Here is a 10,201-nt window from a genome sequence, read left to right on the forward strand (position 1 = left end):
CGTTAACTATGACAGACAAATTGAGAAGAAAAAAAAACAGAAAATCACATTGTAGGATTTTTTATGAATTTATTTGCAAATTATGGTGGAAAATAAGTATTTGGTCACCTACAAACAAGCAAGATTTCTGGCTCTCACAGACCTGTAACTTCTTCTTAAAGAGGCTCCTCTGTCCTCCACTCGTTACCTGTATTAATTTGAACTTGTTTGAACTTGTTATCAGTATAAAAGACACCTGTCCACAACCTCAAACAGTCACACTCCAAACTCCACTATGGCCAAGACCAAAAAGCTGTCAAAGGACACCAGAAACAAAATTGTAGACCTGCACCAGAATGGGAAGACTGAATCTGCAATAGGTAAGCAGCTTGGTTTGAAGAAATCAACAGTGGGAGCAATTATTATGAAATGGAAGACATACAAGACCACTGATAATCTCCCTCGATCTGGGGCTCCACGCAAGATCTCACCCCGTGGGGTCAAAAGATCACAAGAACGGTGAGCAAAAATCCCAGAACCACACGGGGGGACCTAGTGAATGACCTGCAGAGAGCTGGGACCAAAGTAACAAAGCCTACCATCAGTAACACACTACGCCGCCAGGGACTCAAATCCTGCAGTGCCAGACGTGTTCCCCTGCTTAAGCCAGTACATGTACAGGCCGTCTGAAGTTTGCTAGAGTGCATTTGGATGATCCAGAAGAGGATTGGGAGAATGTCATATGGTCAGATGAAACCAAAATATAACTTTTTGGTCAAAACTCAACCCGTCGTGTTTGGAGAACAAAGAATGCTGAGTTGCATCCAAAGTACACCATACCTACTGTGAAGCATGGGGGTGGAAACATCATGCTTTGGGGCTGTTTTTCTGCAAACGGACCAGGACGACTGATCCGTGTAAAGGAAAGAATGAATGGGGCCATGTATCGTGAGATTTTGAGTGAAAACCTCCTTCCATCAGCAAGGGCATTGAAGATGAAACGTGGCTGGGTCTTTCAGCATGACAATGATCCCAAACACACCGCCCGGGCAACGAAGGAGTGGCTTCGAAAGAAGCATTTCAAGGTCCTGGAGTGGCCTAGCCAGTCTCCAGATCTCAACCCCATAGAAAATCTTTGGAGGGAGTTGAAAGTCTGTGTTGCCCAGCGACAGCCCCAAAACATCACTGCTCTAGAGGAGATCTGCATGGAGGAATGGGCCAAAATACCAGCAACAGTGTGTGAAAACCTTGTGAAGACTTTCAGAAAACATTTGACCTGTGTCATTGCCAACAAAGGGTATATAACAAAGTATTGAGAAACTTTTGTTATTGACCAAATACTTATTTTCCACCATAATTTGCAAATAAATTCATAAAAAATCCTACAATGTGATTTTCTGGAGAAAAAAATTCTCATTTTGTCTGTCATAGTTGACGTGTACCTATGATGAAAATTACAAGCCTCTCTCATCTTTTTAAGTGGGACAACTTGCACAATTGGTGGCTGACTAAATACTTTTTTTTCCCCCACTGTAAGACATATAAGGTGGCAGTGCATTGCAAGTTGACAATCTATCGCTGGTGAAAACGAGCACGGCCTGTGTCATGACACTGTCCCATCCATCAGTCTTCACTTGCCGCAACATTTCACTCATTCAGCAATACTCTCTCAATGGGCCAGAAGGTTATGTCACTATGTGGAACCTTAACTGGTCTGAGACTGACAGAGGCTAATGTGCCTTACGCTTAGGCCATGTGGATCTGCTGGTGCTGGTATTACAATACTTTAGCCACACCGTGGGAAAACTGGGGATAGTTTTATGAACCTCAGAAATAGCCTGCCCTGTTCTAACAGCATATGGATTTGTGATTAAAAGACAAGCTCGTTCCCATGTAAGGGTTGTCTGTCGATTTTACGGTATTACTGGTAAAAAATATCCAGATGCACGCGCACACACACACACACACACACACACACACACACACACACACACACACACAACCCATGACCCAGTTTCTAGTCTGGGAACAACCATTTTTGTTAGATGTGGTGTAAGCTAGGACATGTGAATCTATTCTGGTGATTTCATTTGATATAATTTGATTATAGATTCATGTGCTTTTCTTTAACGTTGACAGCCGGTCAATCTATTCATAATCCATAATTTATAGATGTAAGTGTTGTTGTTGATATGTCTCTTGGCAGAATAAACATGAACCTGGGGAATTTTAGTCATCCTAGTTTAGTGGTGTGTTTTCCCTACAATGTGACATAAAAAGTAAAAATGGATTGTTACATTAATATGAGGAAACAATAATGTAATTTATGTGACTCTTAATTTCTTCATACACTCAGACATGTATTTTCAAACTGAACAGTGATTGCTCTCCTCTACCATCTAGAGGACATACAGTAGAATATATTTCAGCAAAGCATGTCCAGCAGCACGGTATGTGCCTCTCAAGCTTAGTGTGGTTATTATTAGGCTACCCTTTTCACTCGGTGACACTGGACAATAATTTAACAACATTCGTCATTCCCCTATAGCATCACATTCTCCAGAGCAGCTGTGAATGAAGTATATGTTGCCAGGATATGACCGGCCAGATGTGTGCTATATGTCGTGACCTTTGTGTTGTGGTATCTCTGGGGGATAACTGCAAGATGGCTAAGAGAGAACAGCGGAGCCTGCTCTTCTGGCCTGATCACTCATCTAATAATAATAATAATAATAATAATAATAATAATAATATGCCATTTAGCAGACGCTTACAGTCATGCGTGCATACATTTTTTTTGTGTATGGGTAGTTTGAATGTCATAAGCACATTAAGAAGTTACAACGTCAAGAATAGTATGTATGTGGCTGTATGGGGATATTATGTTTGCAACGGTGTGGTTATCCGGATATGAAAATAGTGTATAGCAGCAGGAGGGTAAATCAGGTCTATAGGACAACGCATATTGAATACTACATAAATATAAGTTGCATAATTGAGGGTGAGCGGTACAGTAGTAGTAGTAGTCATTGTTCTAATCTCGACAGTCTTTTGGCACCATCTAGTGTTTCATTACTGCTACATTGCCTCGTGGATGAAATGAATGGCGTTGTGCTGCAATGAATGCATCTTTATGCATTTCTTCACTCTCTAGAAAACAACTCAACTGTACATCCTGGTTTTCTATGCTTACATCGTTTAGATGTTTACATTAAAACATATCAGTTCCATACAAAAATTAAATAAATAGTCCATGCTTTACTTTTTCAATAATTTAGGTCAATGGTCATTAACAAAAAATACATGTATTGATAAGTCCGGGGCCTTGGCAAGAAAAAAAACCCATTACAAAGCGGATTAAATTTGGTACAAACATTCCTCAGGTTATATGAAAACATCCCAGGGGTGCTCATTTCAAAATTAACCAGGAAGCGGAATTCAAAATGGCCAACAATGGAGATGATAATAAATCCATAGTCATATTTAAAACATCTTACTAAGTGACATTTTCAACAACAACAAAAAACATGAAATCAAGTAATAATACATCAAATGTATTCCTTAAGTTCTGATTAGTGATGAAAAGAAAAGGACTTAGGGCCCTGGTTCACATGTGCCAGCACAATGACATAATGCAGTGTTTGACAATCCAGCATCCTGGCATCGACACTTCTGGAAACAGAAGGGGTCACTTTAACAGCCACACCTCAGGAGTTCTCTGCAAGCTTTGTCAGTCTCTGGTAAGAGTTTCCACAAAGGTGTCCAGGAATCAACTATTTTAGCCCATCAAAAACTTTCTGGTGGATGGTTTTCAGACTTGTTGACCAAATGCTTGTTTGGTACACTGCTTGGTTTGAATGTTGAAGCAGTGCAGCCTGTGTTGGGGATTGTTCTCCATTGAAAATTACCTCTTGGAGAAGAGATCCTTCCTCAGATCATTGACATCATCTAGGCTGTTATCTTGTCATAGAGAACACAGGTGTATCTTTCAAGCGATGTGAAAGTGGACGAATCCAGATCAAGGGGTTGAAATGGTTCAGCTGCCATGGAAACAAAGGCATCAGTCACCTCTGGAAATGACTTCCATGCACTCCAAGCTGTCTTTTTGCCCTTTCCATGAAACTGTGAGGTTGTATCACAACTTGTGAATGCATGGAAGTGTGACAAAGCCAAACTCTTGTCCATTCCAAGCTTCTCGTAGAAGTGCACCCTTTCAAATATCAATTAATACATCTCAAAGATCATCTCTACCAAATGTGACGCTTTAATCCGCTGCATAACAGTTTCACATCAAGGTGATATTACATAAATTATATCGTAATATAAAAGCCTATGTTAGAACCACCATCTTCAGTTTAAGGTCATATTAAGAGTAAATTACTCATGTTCTCAATAAATGAGTTTACAGTGGCCATATTGGATTATTTTTTTAAGAAATAGGGGTGCCATGCACCAATTCTGGCAGTGGTGAAAAAAGTACTCAATTGTCACACTTGAGTAAAAATAAAGATACCTTAATAGAAAATTACTTAAGTAAAAGATACCCAGTAAAATATTACTTGAGTAAAAGTCAAAGTATCTGATTTTAAATGTACATAAGTATAGTGGTGGAAAAAGTACTCAATTGTCATACTTTTTTGACAGACATAATTAACAAACGCTGAATTTGTGTTTAGTTAGTCTGCCAGATCAGAGGCAATACGGATGATCTGTTGAGCTGTTGCAGCTCAAGTCAACTACAAAACCCGCAATGCTCTCTCTATTGGCTAGCTGGCTAGCTAGCAAATATACACTACCGGTCAAAAGTTTTAGAACGCCTACTCATTCAAGGGTTTTTCTTTATTTTTACTATTTTCTACATTGTAGAATAATAGTGAAGACATCAAAACTATGAAATAACACATATGGAATCATGTAGCAACCAAAAAACATTTTTTGTTGAGATTCTTCAAATAGCCACCCTTTGCCTTGATGACAGCTTTGCACACTCTTGGCATTCTCTCAACCAGCTTCACCTGGAATGCTTTTCCAACAGTCTTGAAGGAGTTCCCACATATGCTGGGCACTTGTTGGCTGCTTTTCCTTCACTCTGCGGTCTGACTCATCCCAAACCATCTCAATTTGGTTGAGGTCGGGGGATTGTGGAGGCCAGGTCATCTGATTCATGTCAGGAGTGCTGTATGTGGAAGGTGCGGGAATCAGGCGCAGGACACAGAAGCTTCGTTCAACAGTCTTTAGTAGATCAATACGAGCAAAAGTGCCCAGAGACTAGCGATACGCACACAGGCGTAAACGAACAGGAAAAATACTAACGCGCACAATAAGTGCGAAAACCTTTCCTAAAACACAAGGAGGGAAAACCAATACAGACACGAAGACAGGAAGCTCAATAACACACAACACATGACTAACAAAACGAGAACTTATAGGACACATAATCAACGCTAACTAACCACAGGTGTACAACAATCAGACAAAAGCAAACGAACATAGAAACATACAACAGTGGTAGCTAGTACTCCGGGGACGACGACTGCCGAAACCTGCCCGAGCAAGGAGGAGGAGCAGCCTCGGCAGATTCCGTGACAATGCAGCACTCCATCACTCTTCTTCTTGGTAAAATAGCCCTTACACAGCCTGGAGGTGTGTTGGGTCATTGTCCTGTTGAAAAACTATAGTCCCACTAAGCGCAAAGCAGATGGGATGGCATATAGCTGCAGAATGTTGTGGTAGCCATGCTGGTTAAGACTGCCTTGAATTCTAAATAAATCACAGACGGTGTCACCAGCAAAGCACCCCCACACCATAACACCTCCTCTTTCATGCTTTACGGTGGGAAATACACATTCGGAGATCATCCGTTCAGCCACACTGTGTCTCACAAAGACACAGCGGTTGGAACCAAAAATCTCCAATTTGGACTCCAGACCAAAGGACACATTTCCACCGGTCTAATGTCCATTGCTTGTGTTTCTTGGCCCAAGCAAGTCTCTTCTTCTCATTGGTGTCCTTTAGAAGTGGTTTCTTTGCAGCAATTTGACCATGAAGGCCTGATTCACACAGTCTCCTCTGAACAGTTGATGTTGAGATGTGTCTGTTACTTGAACTCTGTGAAGCATTTATTTGGGCTGCAATTTCTGAGGCTGGTAACTCTAATGAACTTATCCTCCGCAGCAGAGGTAACTCTGGGTCTTCCATTCCTGTGCTGGTCCTCATGAGAGACAGTTTCATCATAGCACTTGATGGTTTTTGTGACTTCACTTGAAGAAACTTTCAATGTTCTTGAAATTTTCCGGATTCACTGACCTTCATGTCTTAAAGTAATGATGGACTGTCGTTTCTCTTTGCTTGTTTGAGCTGTTCTTGCCTTAATATGAACTTGGTATTTTACCAAATAGGGCTATCTTCTGTATACCCCCCCTACCTCGTCACAACACAACTGATTGGCTCAAACGCATTAAGAAGGAAATAAATTCCACAAATTAACTTTTAAGGACGACTACCTCATCAAGCTGGTTGAGAGAATGCCAAGAGTGTGCTAAGCTGTCATCAAGGCATAGGGTGGCTATTTGAAGAATCTCAAATATAAAATATATTTTGATTTGTTTAACACTTTTTTGGTTACTACATGATTCCATATGTTATTTCATAGTTTTGATGTCTTCACTATTATTCTACAATGTAGAAAATAGTAAAAATAAAGAAAAGCCCTTGAATGAGTAGGTGTTCTAAAACGTTTTACCGGTAGTGTAGCTACACACAATAATACCAGTCAATATCAGCATGTGAAGTAGCTAGTTAGCCAACCTGGTCTCAGAGCATTTCGCATTATTCTGTATGTAAATCTGAGACACTCTATTTAGTATGATATGTTACGTTTGGTATGGTTACTTAAGGAAAAAATGGGTGGTTGGTCAGAGTGTATGGGTGGGTGTATAACGCGAACGTCTAGCAACCCAAAGGTTCTAATCTCATCACGGACAACTTTAGCTTTTTAGCTAATTAGCAACTTTAACAACTTACTACTTTTCAGCTACTTTGCAACTACTTAGCATGTTAGCTAACCCTTCCCCTAACCCTTTTAGCTAACCCGTCACCTAACCCTAACCTTAACCCTTTTAGTTAACCATCCATCCAGGGCCTTAGCATCAAAAAGTGAGCAGCAGATAAACAATTTGGTAGAGATGCTCTTTGGGATGTATTAATTGATATTAGAAGGGGTGCCCAAAAATAAGTGGTGTAAAGTACTAAAGGGAAAGATTCAACCATTTTTAATGTTATTGTTTTTGTGCATCTCTGAGCAATGTTCTATCGATTCCTGGGGTCATTTCATGCTTTCATGTATATCTGAGCTATTGCCGTTCAAGCAGGCAGAAATTTGGCTGGTATGACATAGTACTGCGATAAAGCCGCTCTCACTACACTGGAAGTTAATAGGAATACGACGTTTAGATCATAAAAACGTCTATCATACATGTCAGATTTCAAAACTGGCCGATGTCATAACGTGAGAGGTTGTCTTCTGTTGAATGAGTCATCTTTTTGCAATATTCCTACCTCAAGAAATGTCCACCACATTTCTCCTATTTGTCTGCCTCTTCAGTCCAGGGTGCATTGCAGCTAACCCTTCCCCTAACCCTAACCTTAACCTTTTAACCTAAATCCTAAATGTAACCCTAACCCCTAGCCTAGCCAAAAATTGCAAGCTAGCTAACATTAGCCACCTAGTTAGAATAAGAACAAAAAATGATTTGTGTGCAAAAACTATTTACAAGATATTTACAGATGTTCACTGTTGCAGTGCCAATTTGTGGTCCTTAAACTCCTCTAGTCTGCCAGAGGTCGTCACGCTGGATGGGGATGGTGATGGAGGCTCTGGTGGCTCTGGTGGTCCACACAACAAAGAAGCAAGTGTCCCTTCCTGTGATGTGGAGCTGCCCTTGGACCTGGTGCCAGTAAGGATGGTCTTCACGGATGGTCTGCCGTGATGCTGTCCTCTTCTGTGCCCCACTTTATATACAACACCCCAACCAATGACTGTGATCTGAGGAACCTTTTTAGCAGCAACGGAGTAACGCGCTTGGCCCTAACCACTGCTTCAAAATTGCTGGCTGTCAACCTCCCTCTCCTCATGGTGTGCCAGTTGAGGTTGGTGCGCTGTCCAACTGTTGCCTGCTGTATAGCCTCCTACTGCTCCACCAACAGCGCCATGCCAGCCAGGATGCCTGCATGCCCCAGGTGCCCTTGTTTTTTAACAATATCCGGTACAGACAGGGATGACAGGGAGGGTAGCGGTTATTCTGGCTCAGGTTCAAGGAGCCATGCCATTCCGCTGAACCTGCCCCGGAGACGGTTCCTTAGCCACTGAAGATCTTCCTCTGTAGTCTTTGGCTGGGTACAGGTCCTCTACTGACTGCACCTGGTTGGGCACGGCTGGCTCCACTCGCATTCCACATCCGTACAACCAATATTGTGAACCGCAAAAATAGCCAATGCAGCCGCATCGCTACACTTATGAACTCCACAGGGGCATTCGCATGAGGAGAAGTGCAGTTTTTCCATAAACTTTTAATTGATAATTTTGGATTTTATCACTTGACATATCAATCAAATAGTGGGAAGGATCATATAAACCAAGACTGTGTGAATGCATGTACCACCCCGAATAAATTAATACTGTGCCTTTGAAGATTTGTCACTGGTCATGAAACTACAATACTGGCTGGATGTCTAAACAAAGTCAATTCTGAATGTCAATAGATTTTTAGATTCATTCTCCTCAATGACTACATTCTAGAACCCAGATATCGCTCATCTAAGTCTGGTATTTGAGGTAATCTAGTTAATGATTATATAATTGATTAAGTGGCTCTTTTCTTGTAGAATGTTGACAGCAGTATAGAACACATTGTATTGCTAAGATGCTCAAACATAACTTAATAGCTACACTCACCGACACAGGATAAACGTTATCCCTCATGCTGGCCCTGACCAAACCGGTAAATTGCTCCTCACTATAGCTGCACTTCTCCACATGGCCAGACTTCCCTTTTAATGCGCTTATACTCATCCTTGAAAAATGCCATGAGGTCTGAAATAGACACCAAAGTCGACATACTGCACAAACAATTATCTAGGCTATGTAAAACCACAGTTTTTTAAATCTACTGCTCTGTTAACTAGATAACTAAAGTGTAGTCAGTGGCTAGCTAAGACTGAGAAACGGGATGGAAGAAGTTCATGGATTGGACAGGTCTCTGATCGCGCTGGTGAACGGTAGCTGACAATGTGGGCTAGAGATGATGTGCAGGAGCTTCCTGCAGGAATATTGGAGTCCTGCTGAGGTCTTCTCTGTTGGTAATTAGCATTTCAAATTTTGGGAGAGTAAATTGAGGCGAATATATTGATAAAACTCACCTTGTCTGAGAGAGAATTACATGGCTATGAAAAAATCACGCCAGGGTAAGCCTACATGAAACACAGACCTTATATGAAGTAGTTCTAAAATCCCAGATGCAAAAATGAATGGGGAAAAAACGATTGGAACCATTACTGGCTTTTACCGTTAGGTTTTATGGGTATTATGACGTGTCCACTGTGCCAGACTATATGAAACGTTGATACCATAGAGAATGATAAAAGCCTCTAGTGGCCAAAAGGCCGTTTTAGCATGGGCAGCGCCATTGAGGGCTTCCACCATGCTTCCGCCATTTTACATTTTTCAAAGTAGTTAACTGAATGAGGATTCTCAATGGCACTGCCCATGCTGTCACAGACACTATAATGGCCAGCCTGGTCTCATAGACTAGATGTAAATACAGGACATGCAAATTAGTATGATATGTTACATTTGGTATGTTTACATAGCAGGTTACTTAAGCAGTGCTTGACATTAACGCTTGTCCACTTCTCCGGGGCAAGTAAAAAAAAATGTTGGAAAAGCAGATTATAGATTTAAGTTGTCTGAATGGACAAGTAAAAATAATCACGCAAAAATCCCAATATCATAATTAGATCAAAATTGGATCAAAGTGTCCTCCGGATGTGATGTTTTGCTCACTGTCCTCTCAATCTCTGCAGAGCTCATCGGAGTATAGTTATTGTAGGCCTGCATTGACAGGCACGAGCGCTCTTTCAATCATGCAGTCGCGAGATGTGTTTTTTTAGATCAAAGCGAGCCGCGTTTGCACATTTGTTGATAATAATTGCTAGTGAGTTTTTT

Source organism: Coregonus lavaretus (genome assembly GCF_964263955.1).
Source record: "Coregonus lavaretus genome assembly, chromosome: 2".
Lineage (NCBI taxonomy): Eukaryota > Metazoa > Chordata > Actinopteri > Salmoniformes > Salmonidae > Coregonus > Coregonus lavaretus.